The sequence below is a fragment of the Sarcophilus harrisii genome, chromosome 1 (genome assembly GCF_902635505.1).
Source record: "Sarcophilus harrisii chromosome 1, mSarHar1.11, whole genome shotgun sequence".
NCBI classification, from domain to species: domain Eukaryota; kingdom Metazoa; phylum Chordata; class Mammalia; order Dasyuromorphia; family Dasyuridae; genus Sarcophilus; species Sarcophilus harrisii.
Genome location: NC_045426.1, coordinates 525,368,564 through 525,389,060, shown reverse-complemented (window position 1 = coordinate 525,389,060; position 20,497 = coordinate 525,368,564). Strand labels below are relative to the sequence as shown.

Here is a 20,497-nt window from a genome sequence, read left to right as displayed (position 1 = left end):
CAGTTTCTTTGCCAGGAAAATCCCAAGTGGGGTCATGAAGAATTGGGCATGATTAAAATTTTTGAACCATCAAAGAAGAACAATTTGGGAATAATGATTATAGCCCTTCCTTAGGGCTTTTGTGAAGTTAAAGTGGGATAACATTTGTAAAACACTTTACAAATATAACAACAATTTAAATGTTAGCTAAGTGGTTCAATGGATAGACTTCAGATACTCACTAGCAATGTGATTCTTGGACAAATCATTTAGTCTCTGCTTTAGTCCACTGAAGAAGGAAAAAACAAATCATTCCAGTCTCTTTGCCAAGAAAAATCCAGGAACAATACTGACCTGCTGATTCCATAGGGTCACCAAGAGTCAGATGTGACTGAATAATGACAACAACAACATTGTCATAGAATGCTAACTCTGGAGGGAGATCCATTTATTAGATAAGAAAAAGGATGTCCAGAGAAGCAAAGTGTCTAGTGTTCTATGGATAGTCACTAATGAAGTCATTATAGACTAGAACTCAGACCAACTATCTTACAAGTCCATACCCAAGCATCTTTGAATCATAACAATTGCCTCCTCTTGGAAGTCTATTATGCTTTTCTGCAGACCTGTGGTTTAATTCTTTGGGTTTTCACGATAGCCTTATAACTCTTAATCTCTTTAGCAGTTAATGGAAGTGTCATAGGCACCATACCAATGAAATCATTATATTACTCTATCTATGACTAGTATTTTATAGATGAATTATATTTTCCCCAATATGTAAAACTTAAGCACTGGATTTTAAAATTGAGAGGTAAACACAGGCTTCTATATTGTCTAATAAAAAGGCACAGGGGAAGCAAAATTACCTGTTTGTCAGTGATAAAAACCAGAAAATAACTTAATCGTTTTGGTAGATACTATGAGCCAAGTGAATTGGAAAATAGCTTGTTTCATGGATAGACATTTAAACATTTCATTGTGGTAAAAAACATTATAACTAAAAAACACATTAAGCAGGGTTATGACAACATATGCTTTTTTTCCCTAGTGTATTCAATTACTAAAACTGAATAAAACATTTCATTTTCTGAATTAACAGTGTAGTAAATTTTATTTAGGTATAAGTAGTCCCCAGCTTAATCCATTTGAGTTTCTCAGTTTTTAAAAATTTAAAGTAAAAAGTAATTACTAAAATTGTCAATTTGCCTCTTACATTTTTCATTTTCTTTTGAAATATTTTGTACTTTTTCTTTTTGACTTTATAATATATATATATGTATTTATACACATCTATATGCTAGTATTTATAACTATCACACATATATGTAAATGCGTTTACAAATTAGAGCATAGAGGGAAAACCTTTTGTTTAGCTAGGCTTGAGAAGATGTATCTCTGACTGTTCTATCGTGGAAATTTAGTACATGGCAGTATGAGAAATTTAGTGCATAGCAGTGACATGTGTCACTATGATAGCAAAGATTTGAACAGCAAGAGAGGCAATCTGACTCTTTCTGAAAGATGGATAAAATAAATTTCAGAAGCCTTTGCTCACAAGTTACTCTGGATCTTATGGGAATTTTGAAGTTCCTTTTTAAATGATTCACTGAGCATAAGTATGCTAAATAAGTTAGTAAATATGAAGAAAACTATCTTAAAGTAACTGAATTCTGACTTTGAAATAATGTAAGAAAAATAACAGAAACTACTCTCAAATTATAAGATAATGAATTGGAATGGGAGACAAGGAGGAAAACACAAGAGGTTGCAGATGTGACTTTCTTTTACCAAAAGTAGAGATGTTAAGGGAATTCTTTTCTCTTTAGAAAGCCAGATGAATAAACTCTCCAGTTTGGTGTTATTCACAAGGTGATCTCAATGATAAGTGCTTTCTAGGAAAGCAATCACTCTTCTTCTAACTAAAAGGCTAAGATTGAAAATCAGTATTTTCTGGGAATTACCTTCTTGTACCACAGAATAAGCATGTTTCTGATGAAATGCAGCTATTAATTGTTCAGGGGGTAAGGAGGGAGTTGTGAACCTTATGTATTGGGCTCTCAGGAGCTCTCTGGAAGAAAAGTAGAAAAAGTAAAAAAAGTCAGAAGATCCCAGAATGGTCTTTGGATTCCTTTTATAGGTTGGTGCAAAGGTTGTCACTTCTCCCCAACATTCATGTTCTCTCCAAAGATTCCTTAAGGATGAGAGATAACCACTTCATCTTGGGAGCAGCCCCATAAGTGAAACCCATTCTTTAATAGGTGCCAGAGGTATGTCCATACACTTTGTAGCAGGAGTTCTCACTTGCTTATGTATGCCATGGACCCCTTTGGCAGTCTGGTGAAACCTGGATCCTTTCTGAAGATGGTTTTAATTACAAAGTACCAAAGAAAGGAATTTTCTTGATATAATTATCAAAATGCTAAAACAAAACTAAACAAAAAAAAGTTCACGACCCAGGGATAAGGACCATGGATCTATAGGAAAAATATTATTGAATGTTTCATCCAAAAAAAATCTCCCTTGATAAATTCATCAAATTGATAACTTACATTAAAAAGTATAAGTTTTCTCAATATAGTTCAACAAACATTGATTAATTAGGGATAAAGACACAAAAAATCCATCAAATAACCAACCAGCATTTAATAAACAGTTGCTATGTGTCAGGCACTAGGGACATAAAAATAAAAATGGAACAGTACCTGTCCTTTAAATAAAGAGCTTACATTTTATTGAAAAAGACAACATCTATAGGTATGAAAACATACAGACACATAGAATATATACAAAATAAAAACAAGGTCTTTGTTACAGGAGAAATACAATCGATTCTCAGCTTTCTCTAGGGTAACATTCCTAGAACAACATGAAAGTCAAAACCATGAATGTTAATATATAGAACCTTTGGGAAATGAGGGGTTAGGGTCTCGTGACCACCAAAAACTATAATCATTTTGCTGATATACTTCTATGCATACAACTCTTTATAACAAAATATTATTTCTGATAATATGTACTTTTCCTAATACAATAATCACAAAGTAACCTATAAAATGCAATACACAAAGTAAAATTGGTGCAAAACATTTTTTCTCACTAGTAATTCCTTAGAATTCTATGTTAACCTTTGTGTTAACATCTTAATTTAAAAAACAAACAAACCTATGATTCCAGGCAATGTTCACTTTTCATAATACATGAAATTTATAGTACTATAAATACTATACAGGACATAAAAATTTTAAACTAAAATATTTTTAACCTGAATCTTACCTTCCACTATATCAGATGACCATGTGAAGATATTGTACTATAGAGCTTCTCATTTTCCCCTTGTGACCCTTTTTATCCAAGAAATTTTCATACAACTCTGGATATATAGGGATATGAAATAGGGATAAAAATCAAACATTTACTGATAATAAATCATAATTTTGTGACTTCCATCCACACATTCAGTTATGTTACCCCAAATGGGGTTGGGACTCACAGTTCAAGAAGCTTTGTTGGACTATATACTTTACTTTTATAAACCTCTACATTGGCTGCCCTCTGAAAATCTAGGGAAAGGTAACCTTCAGAAGACTTAGAGACTAGTAAGGTCTCAACATCACCTCCATCACTCTGTCTTTCCAAGTTGATGGAGAGTGTTGGGGATTGTGAAGGACACACCAGATTGAAATAATTTATCAGCAACTTCTGTTTTATGTGCCTTGGGTATAGGAATACCTAAAAGTATGGGGATAGAGGAGAGGTGAGTTGATATTTAACTTTGAGGTTACTATTGATGGGATCCACAAATGTGCATGGTTGTCGATGTAAAAGTGAAAAAGAGGATAAGGTCTGGACAGCAGCCTAATGGGCAAAATATTCCAGCATTCAAGGACTGAAAGAGATCTGAGTCTGGCCATCTCAAGGGATCCCTTACCTAGTGCAGGACTGTGTGCTATCTGGCAGCTTTGTTGCTCATTACCCAGTTCTGAGTCACAGACCCGGGATAGAAAGGAGAGGTCATGGAGGAATGATTGCTAGCTATCTCTAGTGATATCCCAACCTCATATTGAATTAGAAATAACTTTGGGATGTAAACAGTGGATATGTATCACAAATCCAGAAATAGATACTGATTTCTAGCCTACCACCCACAGAAATAGCCATCAGTGGAATAATCAAGAAGTCCCAGAATTAAAAATGAGCCTATTGTTTTGAATCTGCAGAGCCCCCCAACAGACCAACAGTGGTTGAGTCCAACAGCAGTCTACTGAAACTCCCAACTAAGTTCAAGCTGACAGAGCAACCTGGGTCAGGAACTTTTTGAATTCTAGTCAGGAGGACAGTGAGCCGACTTCTTCACCCAGGATCATATTACTTTGAAAGCATTGCAAACTTATAAGTGGTCATCCTGTGCTGTGAAAGGAGCAGAATGATATAAAAAGACAGAAGCATAGTTCAGACATTCCTTCTAAAAATGTGCAGTTTCGCATTAACATCGGATAACCCAAAGTCAGGAAGTATACTGGAACTATGAGCTAACAACAACAAAAAGAATCCTACCATAAAGAATTATTATGGTGACAGGGAAGGAAGCTCACGCCAGAAACACAGAAAAAGAGAATGAGTTGAAAACATCTATAAGCAAAAACCTTAGAACAAAATGCAGCATAGAAACAAATTCAAAATTCCTAGAAGAATTAAATAAAGCAAGAGTTTAAAATGATGATTTAAAAAAAACATTTAAAAACCACAGAATGTGATCCATATTTCCATCCTCTTATTGGCTGATCACGCACACACAATGACATACAGACAAGACAGACACAGACAAGACACTCATACACAGAGACACATATACACACACACATCATGCTATGATAACTAAGGAGAAGCTGCCCCTGTTTTGGAGACCACTGTTTTATCTTCAGCTTTAGAACTTATTAGCCTGTTGTGGAAGAATAACCTTTCTGTATGTTAGCTTTCCCACGAATGAAAGTTGGTTTTAGCATTTAGACTACCTCCTTTCACATATATATCACTTCCGAAAAGTGATTTCAGGTTGGAAGTCCTCTGTGGATCAATATTTACCCAAAACTAGAGCTCTCAATAACTCATCTATAGGAGATTGAACCAACCAGAGGACACCCATTAGAATTAACCCACAAGTGAAACTCGTCAGTGTTATTTTTTTTAAACCTTCAAAATATCTGTGATGCTTTGTCTTCATTTCTATTGATCTTCAATTGTCAGTTACTAGTAACAGGGCAGCTTTAAGTGTTTCTGCTTAGGACTCTGTCAAGTGCTTATTGATCTGAAAATAATGTACTAACACTGAGGAACTCAATATTTAAAAGTATCCCATTGAGAAAGCTTTTTGTAAAGCAAAGATCCTTTTGTAGAATAGATAATTATCTAGATGTATCATTTCTGTAAATTCTTTGAGCTTTCAGTTTTTAAAAATTGAACCTGGTGCATCAAACTTCCATGTCTTGCCACCATACATTAGAATCTTATTTTTAAAAAAATTTATTTATTTTTAATACACATTGCTTTATGAATTATCTTGGGAGAAAAAATCAGAGTAAAAGAGAAAAATCATGGGAGAGATAAAAATACCAGAAAAAATAACTGAGCATAGCATGTGTTGATTCAAATCAGTCTCCATAATTCTGTTTCTGGATGCAGATGGCATTTTCTGTCCAAAGTCTATTGGGATTGCTTTGGGTCACTGAACTACTGAGAAGAACAAAGTCTTTTATAGTTGATCATCACACATTCTTGCTATTACTATGTACAACATATTCCCAGTTCTGCTTGTTTTGCTCAGAATCACTTCATGTAAATCTTTTCATGTCTTTCTAAAATCAGCTTGTTCATCATTTTTTATAGAACAATAATAGTCCATTATCTTCATATACTTGTCCAGCCATTCCTGAATTGATGGGCATCAATTTTCTAGTTCTTTGCTGCCACAAAAAGAGCTGCTACCAACATTTTTTTGCACAGGTGGGTCATTTTCCCTCCTTTATGATTGAATCTTCTCAATAGTATTTTATTTCCCCTCAATTACATATAAAATTTTAAAATTCTCTACCTCTTTCTTTCCTCTCCCCACTCCTTGAGACAGTAAGCAATGTGATAGAGATTATACATGTTGCAATCATGTAAAATATTTCCATGTTATTCATTTGTAAAAGCAAATTAGAACAAAGTGAGAGAGACAGAGATAGGGATGGGGGAGGAGACACAGACAGAGACAGAAGAGAGAAATTATAAGCTTCAGTCTGCAATCAGACTTTTAATGCTTTCTCTGGTGGTAGATTGCATTTTTCATCATCAGTTCTGTGTGTTCTAGCTAAATCATTCATAGTTGTTCATGGGATAATATTGCTCTTACTGTGTACAATGTTCCTCTGGTTCTACTCAGTTTACTTTCCATTAGTTCATACAAATCTTTCCAGAGTTTTTTTTAAAAATCATACTACTCATCATTTCTTATAGCACAATAGTATTCCATTACAATCATATACCACAACTTTTTCAGCCATTCTCTAATTGATAGATATCCCTAAATTTCCAATTCTTTGCCTCTGATTGTGGATATCTTTGAGATTTTCAAATGACTATCCTCTCATTTTAGTTGCTTCTGTGTTCTTTGTAGTAACAATAGTAGTCCAGTAGCAATAGCAGTTGCCAGAAGTTTAGAAATAAAGCAAAGTGCAGTCCAGCAAGGAGTTTTTTAGGGGCAAGGAGAGAGAAGAAGAGAGAAAAAAAGGCCATAGAGAGGTAGAAATTTTGGTAGCAAAACCTGGTAAGGAGTCTTGTGTGTCTACCTTGCCCTTTGCTTTTATGGAACTGAAAGATACCTTTTGAATTTGACTTGGATCCCCTCAAAATTGCTCAAAAATAAAAAAGGAGAAGAAAGATGGGATCTTCAAGAAGTGATCATCTGGATGAGGGATGAGAGAGGCAGAGTCAGAGAAAAAGACAGACAGAGAAATAGAAAGGCAGAGACAAAGAGCGACACAGACAGAAAGAGATATAAAGCTTTATTATTTTGCCAGAGCAAGGTGGCTCAGAACTGAAGAATAGAGTTGTTGATTCATTGTACAACTTTTCAAGGCAGGGAGATAATATTTATACCACCTTCTACCTCAAGGCAATGAGTTAAAATATATGATGGATAATATAGGACATTAGCCTCTTGGTTAAAACTACTTATAAAGAAGGTACAAAGGAGGCAGCTCAATCTCCGATTAAATTAAGAAATTTTCTAAGCATCCTGATCATGTGTGCAAAGTGGGGTATAAGGGCATTCAAGGAGGACTAGTACTCCTTGGTTAGAGTGCCTGCTGAGCCTTTTTTCAGGGTTTCTCATCCACTTTTGGTGTCTACTTGGCACTCAACTCTTACTCGTGCCTCCAAGAATGCACACTGCTCCCACATCCTGGTAAAATGTTTTGGCAGATGGACTAAGCCAGGCTGAAGGTAACCAATAGGCCACAAACTCATGGGTGAATTAGGGGAGTGTCTGCTTCAAGCATGTGAAGATTTCCTTCCTTCCTTCTTGCAAAAATTTCCATGTTACTCATTTTGTGGAAGAATTTAAACTTCCAAAATCCCTCAAAGACAGCTACACCAACCATTCATGACCCTATTTGGACACAGTTCCTGAAACATTAAAGGCATTTTATAAATGTTAACTATTATTATTTTTAGGCCATTTTAATAAATAGGGCACCTAGGAGGCACAGTGGATGGAATGCTGGATCTGGAGTCAGAAAGCTCAACTTCTTGAGCTCAGATCCAACTTCAGACACTGTGTCTGAAAGCTGTATTTGCTTCTTAATCCTATTTGCTTCAGTTCCTCATCCATAAAGTAAACTGGAGAAAAAAAATGATAAATCACTTTAGGATCTTTGCCAAGAAAACCCTAATAAGGTCATGAAGAGTTGGACATGATTTAGCAATAGCAACAACAACAACAACAAATGTCAATAAATGCTTTTGTTTTGAGTTGTATCCCCTGGATGGCTATTGGAAGTAAACACATTGGTAGGGACTCATGACCTATGTTTTTATGAATGTGGAATCATAGCATAACTTCATTAGAATTCTGGCAGTTTGAGTATATATCTAAAGAAATATAATGAGGGCATCAGTCACTTATAGAAATATTTTTGGAAAACATCAACTATCTGAATGGTTTGTGTAGCAGAATGGCATCTTTCATTATCTTTGAGGGGACTTGGGAAGCTCAAACAAATCTACATGTGATCTCTTTGGGGAATCATATGATACTGTATGCTCATATTTGGGTGAGTCACATCTGCTGATTGAATAATGGGTTAGAGTCTCAGAAAATGGAAAAAAAGATATAGGGTAATCTCATAGTGAAGATGAGAGGTCATAGTGTTTGAGAAAGGTCAGCTTCTGGTTTATGGCCTCAGCTTAGTAAAATACTTATAGAAACAAGCAATGGTATAATTCCCAAGTTCATTGTCAAGATTTTAAACAAGATTTATAGAGCTCTGCAAAAAGAAAAAAATCTCAATTCAAGATAGTGGGCCAACTAAAAGCCATTCCATAACAAATATCTGGAAGAATGAAGGATTTTTCCTTTCTAAAAATAGCCCCAGAGCATGAGTATGGACTCATAAAGACCATCTATTATGATCTATTAAGATCATTACCATCTATTGGCCAGAGCCTCACCTGTTCTAGAGAGTGACCATTTGACTGGCTAACATTTCTACAAATTCACTACCTGTTCCTTCTAATCTTTTACTTTTTCTTTCCATGGCAGGCCAGGTAGGAGGAGCCTCCTACAGGGAGGCACAGAAATACAGGCACAGAAATCCTGGGTGAGCACCTTTGGCTTAATTTATGGATTGGTTTTTAATTAAACACATTTTTTAATCAAGCTTTACAATTTCCTCATGAATTACATTGTTGTTGAATTGTAAGGATTAGTATGACCATGAGAAGCTAATTTCTAATGTCACAAATAAATGTTATCATTATGTCAGTGCTGTATAAATGCTTTACAATGGCATAGCTCCTTAGACTCTAAATAATCACAATCTGGGAGAGATGATATAGACGCCAAAAAATGACTAAACAGATAATTCTTCCTTTTTTTATCCCCTGCCTCTACCATTGACTACTTAGGTTCTTATTCTGAATTCTGTCTGATGTTATTGATAAGTCAGTTATATAAATTAATAAGTATATTAGTTGGTAGCTAATTAGTTCTGATGAGGTCATTTATAGTTAAAAATCCTTGTGGGAGTCATATAGTTGTACTGAAAACTGTGGTTACATACAAATAACACTCTTTATCCTAGCACACCTCCTTGAAATTATATGCTACCAGTCTCATAAGGATAGTGTGACTGGTTCAGTGCAAGACAGCACCACTACTGGCAGAAATAACTAAAAATGAATGAGCTAGTGATGGTGAATCAACATTTTTATTATATAAAAAAATAAAATATATATAATATATGTCCTAAATACTTGATCCTGGAATGGGCCCTATAGTAAACATGGCTGAATAAATTCATAGAATCTAAGTTTTATGAAACTCAGGAAAAATTGGCATTTTATTCAACTGAGTGTCATTTATTATCTAATGTTTAACTAGAAGGCCTAGTCTAAATATTACAAGCTATTAAAAGGGAGCTTTCCTTGCATATTAATTATAGGGCCTGTGTGTGCAAAACACACAGTAGCAATTTAGCAAATATTTTCAGATTCAATGTTATTATGAGAAATTAGGTCAAATACAAAATTTATGTTATTTGGGGCATTATTGAGTATATAAAAATCAGATGCCTATATCAAAATGGATTTACTGTTGGATTTTGAAAAAGTCTCTTTGTATAGATATCAATAAATAAAGTTCTATGTGTAACTAAAGTTTCTGCAGACTTATATTTATAGGTAGGTTGCTCAGTGAATAGAGCATTGGGCCTGAAATCAGGAAGACTGAATAAAAATCTGGCCTTAGACACTTAATAGGTGTATACACCTAGACAAGTCAAACTCTATCTGCTTTAATCCACTGGAGAAGTAAATGACAAATCAATCCAGTATCTTTAACAAGAAAATCCCATGGACAATATGGTCCCGTGAATCATGAAGATTCTAACACAACCACCACTATATGGAAATTTGTTCAATTTTATAATTCTTTGCTTAAGCAAATTCTAAAATTGTTAAAAGGTAAAAGTAAATGTGCTTCCCGATACATCTATGATACATGTGAACAAGAGGTCAGCTACCTCTTCTGGTTTTTTACTATTTGAAGAATTGAATTCCAATATGCATTCATAAAGTTTCTACTGTGTATGTGCAGGTTGATTGACTGCAGAGAGCTGTACTGGACATGTGGAGATTTGTATAATGTGATTCCTTTTTTCATAAAGTTTACAAATGTTGAAGAAAAAAATTAATCCTTATAACATATTCTATGTTTTAGGTTCAGGCCTGCCAGAAACAATTTATTTAGTGTATAGTATTTCTTAATATTTCCAGACAAATTAAAAGGAGTTTTTTCAAATATGTTTTCAACACTCCTTGTGCTTGTGCTTTGCATTTGAAATCCATCTACTTTGTAATTTTGTGAGATTTAACTAGTGAATGTTTATGAAGTGCTAAACATTAGTATGAACTCATACTGACATTGACAAATATTATATTTTTGAATTTAATAAATCTAATAAATCCTGATATGGCCTATTATATTTATGAGGCATTTAACTAGGATTTGGGCATACAAAGATGAAAATGACAAAATGCTTATCCTCAGGAGAAGTTTATCTTCTCCTGGGGAGGGAGATGATGGAGGCAAATAGGGTATACAGAAATAAGAAGAGATAAAAGGAACACGCTCCAGGAAAATGTAAGGAGAGAGTGAATACTTTCAACTAATGAATCAGAGAAAGCTGTACTGAAGAGATAGCACTAAACTTCCCTTGAAATAAGAGTGTCTTCCTGGAGAAAATGAATAGCGCATGAATTTCAGGCATGAAGAATGTTGCCTGTGTGAAGGCATGTGCATGGGAGAGAAGTCAGGCAATATCTGGGGAATTTTTAGTAGTCCATTTTGTCTGGAACAGGAGGTAATTATATGAAATAAGTCTGTGAAGAGATCCTGAAAGCACAATTCTGCAAACCCTATTAGAGCACTTCCATTTGGGGTGAATATTCATACTCTAACATAAATGAAAAAAGGGATACAGAGAATAGAACTGAAAAGGCATAGATGACTCAATATGCATGTGAAATCAGTCAGTATTTATTGGCTCTTTTATAATCAGTTATAATCAAAGTCATAGGCAGAATCAGATCCAGATTTCAATACCTCTAAAGAAAATACACATTATAATCTGACTCAGAACTAGAAACCAGTAGTGGAATACTAATTAGAATAGCAAATTTAAAATTGCTCCTACATTTCTGTAGAGTTGTAGCATTATTGTGGGAGATTGATAGTAGAAAAGAAGAGGACTTCCTTTTTACCTGGACCTAAGAAGCTGCCAACCTAAGGGGTTTCTAGGGTGGCCAGTAAGTAGGAAGGGGACAGTTGGGTGAGAACAAATAAAGGGAGATATTAGAGTTCCCTTCAATGCCATATCATATATACTGTCTACACTATGTATTTATACTATATATCTATACATGTATACTATACCATTATACTTGTCATCTATACTGTCTATACATCATCAATGTCAATGGCATGTCTCCTATACTGTCTTTCCCTCTCTAAATGACTGGCTTTTCTTCCAGAGTTGTTGCAAGTTCCTTACATAATAGACATTTATTTTTGTTTGTCTTTTATTTTTAAAGAGGGCAATGACATCAGAGGCAATATCTCGACAGGTTGTGAATTCGATTTAAGTGAATTCGATTGCACAAAGTTGTCAATCTCACTTTCTCTGAATTCCAGTGGCAAGATAAAAGTCAAAACAACTGGTGATGGTTCGAGATGCAGCAGATGACCTCAGCAAGCTCTAAGTGCTCTATAGCACCTGCTTCAGCTGCCTGCATGGCTGTTGGAACAAATTGTTCCCATCTGCCCATTCCATCCTTAGGGTAAATATCCCCTTAACTCATTGACAGGTTCAAGACCTGTCAGTTTACCCTCAACTTGGTTTAGCCAGTGTACATGCTACAGCTTCTTGGACCTAAGGTGGAGTTGAGTGACGGTAATACTAAAGGTAGATGACAAACCCTAAAAAGATGTTACAATTAAAAAATTCCAAAAGACATAGTTTCTGGGTAATTTAATCATTTTTTAAAATAAAGCCATGATGTTCATTAATAAAAGGATGGTCATTTGACCAAAAACTTTTAATGGTGGTGGGCTCACAGTTTCTAAACCCCTTGAAGAATAGGTATTCCTGAGGGCTGGTAATCCATTCTGATTGGTTAATCATTGATGAGAAAATGGATATTACAATGGGTGTCTGGGTTATAGTATAGTGAGGGTCTTGGGGTATGTGACTTGGATTATTCAAGTCTTGGTTCAAGATACATCAATTTCCATATCACTTGTCTGACAAAAGGGAGAATCAAAACTTGACAGACCTCTCTGAACACATGCAATGAAAAGGAATGTACCCAGTTGCCTAAACATAGAATTTTTTTTTATTGTATGATTAGATGTATGATTACTGTATGACCTAGTTAATTTTGCCTAAAATTTTCTACATTAGTTGGTTTCTGGATGAGGAAATAGAAAATGGGAAAAACTTGGTCCTAATACAATAGTTAGTTATTAATACAAGAGAGAAATATTAATTTCCTACCAAGAGCTCTACAAGCCCTCATACTAAAGTTACTAGTCTTCTTTGAAAACCCTATAAAGCCCTGGGACTTAATAAATAATTTTTGGTTGATCAATCAAGAGAGATAATTCATTTAATATATTTGTAATCCTTAAAATAGCTCAAAACTATAACTAATATTGTTGTTATGGTTTCTGGGAGCAGGGGCTGACTCTGATGCAAATTTTAAGAATGGGCAAAGTCTGTCTTTGGCACCTTCCCACCTTCCTTGGATCACATGCCTTTCACTGCCTACTGTACCCTTCCAAGTTCTCTCATACTTTTATAGTACCTAAGACTCTTATTGTGGCAACCTGCCTGGGTCTGTCTTATCCTTATGGAGTAGCCCATATGCTCAAATTACTTTCCTCTAAATACCCCTAATCAATACTCTCATTTCTTTAATGCAAGTGATCTCAACTGGGAGGAAAGCAATTGAATTGAACTGTTATATCAGGGTAGCTTAGTATTCCTTAGCACATTGCAAAAACCTCCTGGAAGAAATTTGTAATCACTTAAAAGAAGTTTGATCTATTCATTTGCATAAGATCAAATGGATGTAGAATGTCTGTTGCCCAGAACTCAACATGCATTTGGATAGATGAATTATAGAGTTTGTCCTTCATTCTATCCATCTGCGATAGGCAGTACAGAGGGATAGTGAATTGGCTTTAGACTTGAAACGAAGAAGTATAGCAGGTTGAATTTCCTTCAGGAAAAGACAGAGCTTCTTCTTTGAAAACAAAAGCTTGTTTTTTTAAACTTCAACATTCTACTGGTGTTTCTCCATGGCAGTGACACAGAATACATGTCTGCAAAAAAAGAAAAATTAAAATCACCAAAAAAAAAAAAAAAAAAAAAAAAAAAAAAGCAAAAGAGAGGTTTTTGGTATATGTGAACTCTAGGTTTTGAGCTTAGGGCTACGGAATCATTGTCATTGTTATTGTTATATGTCTAGATACATATGTAGATATTTACCTAGATTGTTCCAGCCCTAATAAAAAGGACTTGAATTGAAAAAAATGTAGAATGAAAAATTGTATATATATGTGTATATGTATGTACATATAACTAGATTTCATAGAGAGTAGCTATAATAAGAATAGTATTAGAAACTTTCAAAACTTCATAAGAAACTAAATCCAAGAAGGAATCAAAGGATAAAGCATATGGCCCCAGATGTACAAATGCAATGTTTGAAATATAGGGAGAGCAAACAAGATGAACTGGAGATACTAGCACAAGGAAGCAAAAAAAAAAATGTCAGATATGTCACTGAAAGTTAGTGATATGAGATACATGGTTGGAATATCTTCTGGAAATATATAATAGAGAAGTAATATAGGAATATCAGTTATCTGGACATTTGAAGAAAATTTCTCTCTGTTAAAAGTAAGAACAAGTTATAATTTTAGATTGTATTTAATGATAATTCTGGGAAATTCTATGCTAAATTTGATTACCATGGATAAGAAAGAAAACATTTGATAGGGTGGAAATGACAAGAATGTTAGAGTAGATGTGACACTCTCAGAATTTGTGGAGAGGGAAGTTGGTCATAATTTCTCATACATTCTAGATTATAGATGTTTTCAAAGTGTTCATAGAATGGATAGGTAGAATCCTATGGTCTAAAATTCTATATTGAAAATAATAAAATTAACAACTAGCATTTATATGGTTCTTTGAGGTTTGTAAAGGGCTTTACAAATTTTATTCTTACAACAATCCTGAGAGTTAGGTACTTTAGACCAAACTGAAGTAGATATTTAAATGATTTACTCAAAATCTCATAGTTAGTAAGTGTCTTCACTTATTTCCTGACTTCAGGTCCATTGGTCCATCTTTTTGTACAATCTAATTGGCTATCATTTCATCAAGAATGTAAAGTTCTCAAGGAAGACATAATGACACAAAAATCCAATTTTGATGAGGATGAAAAAAATGGGAATTGCCTAAAAAGAATAATGGATGAACAAGGAACTAATCTTTCAACCAACTTAGATTTTTTAAAAGACATGCTGAAGATAGAAGCAAGACCTGATGATGAAAGATACACCAAAGTATGCCAGGGTCCTGTAAGAAGAATTAGGAGTGCTAACACTCAATATGAAGTGAGGCCATGTAGGAAAGGTAAGACTTACAAAAAAGATATTTTCTAAAAATTTATATTAGGAAAAAGAGGAACATCAAAGAAGGAATAAACTGTTGCTTAGAGTAGATGAGACAAAGTATAATTAAGAGAAGGTAGAACTGCTCAAATTTTATTTTTCTTCTGATGACTTTTGGACTAGAAGGCCAGACTAAAAATGGGAATTGATACCAAAATAACTTTTAGTTGTTTTTGATAAGTTCAGGTCAACCCAGACAATATGAACTCCATTGTAGGCTACTGAAGGAGTTGGTAATATGATAGTTGCCCTCTGACTTGGTATCATATATTTAGAGCTGGACAGGGTCTTAGAAGTCTAATCTAAGAGTCATTATTTTTTTTCAGAAAAGGAAACTGAACTCCAAAGAAATAAATTGATTTGCTTAAGATCACATAGGTAGTAAATAATAGAGCTGAAACTCAGAACAGTTTTAAAAATAATTTTCAAAATATTTTTATTTTCCTCCAGTTACATGTAAAACAATTTTTTAAACATTCGTTTTAAAAACTTTGAGTTCCAGATTCTTTCCCTTTTCCCTCACCTCCCAATTCCTATGAAGAAGGCATATGTGAAGTTATGCAAAATATTTCCATGAAAGTCATGTTATATAAGAAAACATAGATCTCCTCCCTCCTCAAAATAAAAACCCTTCAAGAAAAATAAAGTTAAAAAAAAGAGTAAGTTTCATTCAGACAAATTAGTTCTTTCTTTGGCTGTGGATAGCAGTTTTCATCATAAGTCCTTCAGAGTAGTCTTGGATCATTGTATTGCTGGGAATAACAAAGTTATTCACAGCAGATCAACTTAAAATGCTATCGTTGTTTTGTACACAGTACATTTCACTTTGCATGAGCTCTTGGAAATCTTTCCAGGTTTTTCTGAAAGCACCCTGCTCATCATTTTCCACAGAACAATAATATTCTATCATATGCACATATCACAATTTATTCAGCTATTCCTCAACTGATGGGCATCCCCTCAATTTCCAATTTTTTGCCCTGAGAAGAGAGCACAAATAAATATTATTTACAAATAAATATATTTGTAAATAATAGGTCCTTTCTCTTTTTTAAAAAAATCTCTTTTGGGATTTATGCCTAGTAGTAGCATTGTTAGATGAAAGGATATACATGATTTTATACTCCTTTGGGCATATAGAACATTCTTTCCGCCACACCAATCTATGAAATTGGAGAATAGAATTGGAGAAGGGCATAGTGCTTTATGCATTGTAGACACAGAAGTGCCTACAAGTGATTGTTCGAAAAGAGGTAAGCTGATCTTTTCTTGAGAATGAATAAAAGGTGACTTCTAAGGTTCTTGCTATATATATATGTATGTATTTCCATCATCTTAGAAACATTTTTCTTTCCTAACTATTGACAAATACTCATGAAATGTTAGGAGACCTAGAGGGAAATCTCTATCACCCTAATTAGATCTTTTCTGAAAGATTTATTGGAAGTTATGGCCAAACATCACACAGGGTAAGAAGGCATTAGTTAAGCTCCTTACCATTGGAGTAGTATCTATAGAACTATTGACGTTGTAAAAATAAACCTTCAATCACTTCTAATTTTCTTGTGTTTTCTACAAATCATTTCATTAATTAAAAAAATTATTATTAAATTATAATTATTTTAAAGAACAAAAGATTAGATTTTCTTATTCTTTTCTATTTGTGTGTTTTGTGTTGAGGTATTTTAACCATTTTAGAGTCCAAATTTCATCAGTGTAGATAACTCCAGGTGATAAAGTCTGATTGATAGAAGTATCAATGCAGATTGACAATGGCTCTAGAAGTTAGTTTTGCAGAGGTGTCTAGAGACCCTGAGAGGTTAAATGATTTGCTAAAGGTCACATAGCCAGGCTATCTAACATAAGGCTTCAACTTAGCTTTTCCCAACTAAGGACAGCTCTTTTATCTAATTACATCACACTACCTCTCATTTGTCAGTTGTGTTATTTATTATCTTGCAAAGGTTTTTTAGAAGATTTGGGGGAGATATTTAGATGAAATTTCAAAAGGAAACAGAAGAAATGCTAGAGATATTAAGATAACATTATCACTTTCTACGAGCTGTTGTTAAGCACATGTTGTTAAGTTTATTTTGGCACACAAATAGAAGTAAAAAAGAAAGCAGTTTTTACCTTCAAAGAGTTACCTTTAAGAGTGATACCACATAATAATAACTGAGAAGGAACAAAGAGGGAAATTGTACCTATGTATGATTGAGATGGAAGAGTAAAGGGTAGAATTCTGCAGGCTCAGCTTGAGAAGCCTGGAGAGTTGAGTATCAGTCAGGGTGTTATTCTCAAATAGAGGTTAAATGTTAAGTCTCTGGTCTGATGTTTTATTATTCTAGAGATTCCAGTGTCTCCAAATTGTGGTTGTCATCAATAACAGAGTATAACAACGTTTGAATATATCACTTTATGCTACCTTGATGTGTATTTTCCAGTTTGATATAATGTTATTGCCAGGGATTCAGTTGATGCAGTGTTCAAAGTTGAGGAACATATTTGACACTTTGATATTATTTATGTATTCTACACAATTTGTTATAAACCTTTCTAAAGTGATAAATGAGTCCATTTAATTCTACAAGTGCCAAATCTAGAAGAGGAAGAGTAGTAGATTGTTATTTTCCCAATCCCCTAATCCTCTAGACCAACCTCTTATTCTCTCTGTTTTTGTAAGTCTTCCTGAATGAGCTCCTGGACTGAGTTTTCTGGATCATTATGCATCTCATAAATGCTATATCAATAATAATTGAACAGAAAAATAAGCCTTCTAGCCTGGTTTTTCATGTGGAAATTTATAAGAGTTTGTAGAGGATTTGTGAAAATGTTATAGAACCAGAGCATAGAATCTATACAGCAGAAAATGCTTAACTAAGAAGATAATGGACATTTAACCTTTCATAGAAAATGAAAAAAAAAATCAGAAGCAGCAGCTTCAAATATATTCTATGAAAAATATATATACTAGACTTAACATATAACTTATAAGGGGGTTTTTCACGAATGCATGTTTGTGTATTATAATATACCAATATTGCATATTAATATAATTACTATAGCAATATGATTAACATATTAATATTATATTTTTGCCTCTATCACACCTATTTTACTGTCATATGCTTTGAAGAAAATGATGCTTGTAAAGGTCACATGTTGCTTTCTCATGAGGCTTTGCAATAGCTATAAAGTCACATTGTATACTCAGTTTATTTTTGGGGTCATCCTGTAGAGCAAGATGCTTCACTGTTCCTGACATTTAAGACTACAATAGACTAGACAGAATAATTGAACATATAGTATAGAACGCTATTTTTTCCCGGTAAGAGGATAAAATGTCTGATTCTGTGGTACCTGTCACTATGGTACTGAGGTGTTTGTGAAAAATAATACACAAGAGACAGGCTATAATGGTCTGCCTTACATCATTTGTATGGGTCTAGCACTGCACTTGAAAATATGAGGCATACAAAAAAAGGCATACATGGTTCCATGTAGAAAATGACAATCTAATTGGGAACCTAAGACTTTTTTAATACTTTAATGGATTTTGTGACTTCATGGATGTGAAGTCCCTTAAATACTGCAGACAGCAACCTACCCATGTGTGACACTTTGTCCACAGCTTCCCACAATCTTCCATAGAGATTCTGCCTAAGGATATGGAGATTTTCCTCTAGGCTAATCATCATTCTTTGTGTACCACTGAAGCACACGGGCTATCTATTTATTTCCTTCATGTTTGCTATAAGACTAATCTACCTCCTTTTCTGGTCCTAGTTATTAATTATATCTTTGATATTTCTCTTGTAATATTGTTAATGATATTATTCTGCAGTCCACTTACATATACCATATATTTCTCCATTGCCTTTTATGTCACCTGAAATTTTGTTTCTTTGGAGTTATGGTGTTGTGTGATTTGAAGCCATATAACATCACAGGAAAAGGACTGGTATTAAAATGATGGATTAATGTTGCAAGACAAAGACAGGGTTATTAAAAGTGCTATACAATTTCCCCAAAGCAGTATCATTTGCTTCCTTCCTCTTTTCATCTCTGGACTTAGCTCATTGTCAGTCTGCAGAGTCTGTCCCAGATATATATATCCCAGTATATATCATACTTTGCATCATAATATTTTTTAATTCGAATTTTGTTTTACTTCTTTCAAGTAAAAGCTCCCATTTGCCCTTCTCCTATCTCTGTTGTAAGAAATATTTATCTTATAAATATTGTACCTTATAAAAATATTCATAATCAAGCAAAATAAATTCCCATATTGTGTCTGTCCAAAAAGATGTGTCTGAATCCTTAACTTCTCTTTCTGAAAGTAGATCATTCACTTCATCTTCAGTCCTTTGGAATTGTAGGTGGTCATTGATATAACATATTTTTTACCTACCTGGTTTTTAATATATGGGTTGTCAATTTGAGTGATTTATTGGTCTCATTTAGGAGATTTTTATTTATAAAACACTTCAAAGTTTGTAAAGACTTTACAAATATACACACATATACTACATGTGTGTTTATGTGTGTGTGTGTGTGTGTGTGTGTGTGTGTGTGTGTATAGCAGTGGTGGAGTAGAGTAGAGTGATAATCAAGGATGTTCAAAATCTACTGTTTGCACCTTCCCACATTACTAATTTGTTGCCCAGTTTAAATGCTTTTCTAGTTTTCTAGTTTAAATGCTCCTTCTTCATTCTGAGGAATAATATCAAAGGAAGTATGATTCTGAGCTCCCGGTCAGGGACTGAACTGGTAAAACACCTAGATGTTATGTCTATCTCTGTCTTTTTTCTGAGGATATTTCCTTTTCAGTTTCCTCTTAAAGTCAAGTCAGTGACAATTTATTATGCATATACTATATGCCAGGCCCTCCATTAAGTGCTGGATATAGAAAGGAATAATAGTAATATAAAAACAATCTTTGCTTTCAAGGAACTCACAGCATGATGGGGGAACAACATGCAAGCAACTATGTATAAACATAATATTTAAGAAATTAATTGAAAATAATATCAGAGATAGGACATCAAGATTTAGGAAGACTAGAAAAGACCTTGTAAAATGTGGGGCTTAAGGTAAGACTTGAAGGAAGCCAAAGAAGCCAATAGGAGGGAGAAAAATTTTAAGCATAGACAATAGTGATAATGCCCAGTATATAGAAATGGAAGTATCTTGTGTAAAGAATAATAAAGAAGCTAGTGTCACTGGATCATAGAATGTATGGAGAGGATTAAGATGTAAACAGATTGGAAATGCACAAAGTGGCCAAGTTGTAAAGGACTGTAAAAGCCAAATATGATTTTATATTTGTGTAACTCTTGCCCCAAAGGCCAGTGGTAAGGGACTCTTTCCTTATTGGTTAGCAATGAAGAGCCTGTCCTACATGAAGAGTAGGGCAAATTTTGCAAGAGGAAAGAGAACTCCAGCTCCTTCCATTTCTCTATTAAAGGTGGAAGCCAGGAGTACTGAAGCAAGTATCTAAATAACTTCTGCTTG

The 20,497-nt window shown here is 34.1% G+C and overlaps 1 protein-coding gene across 2 annotated transcripts in view; it reads left to right on the top strand.

The window, feature by feature from the left end:
* The first annotated feature begins 8,758 nt into the window (after positions 1-8,758).
* Positions 8,759-20,497, top strand: part of FBXO15 (F-box protein 15) — a 111,168-nt gene continuing 99,429 nt past the window's right edge. Inside the window, exons 1-2 of one of the 2 annotated variants that reach the window (XM_031946704.1) lie at positions 8,759-8,840; positions 14,643-14,945. The gene's annotated coding sequence lies outside the window, so the exon portion shown is untranslated. The remainder of the gene's footprint in view (positions 8,841-14,642; positions 14,946-20,497) is intronic. The other variant, XM_031946701.1, reaches the window with a different exon arrangement.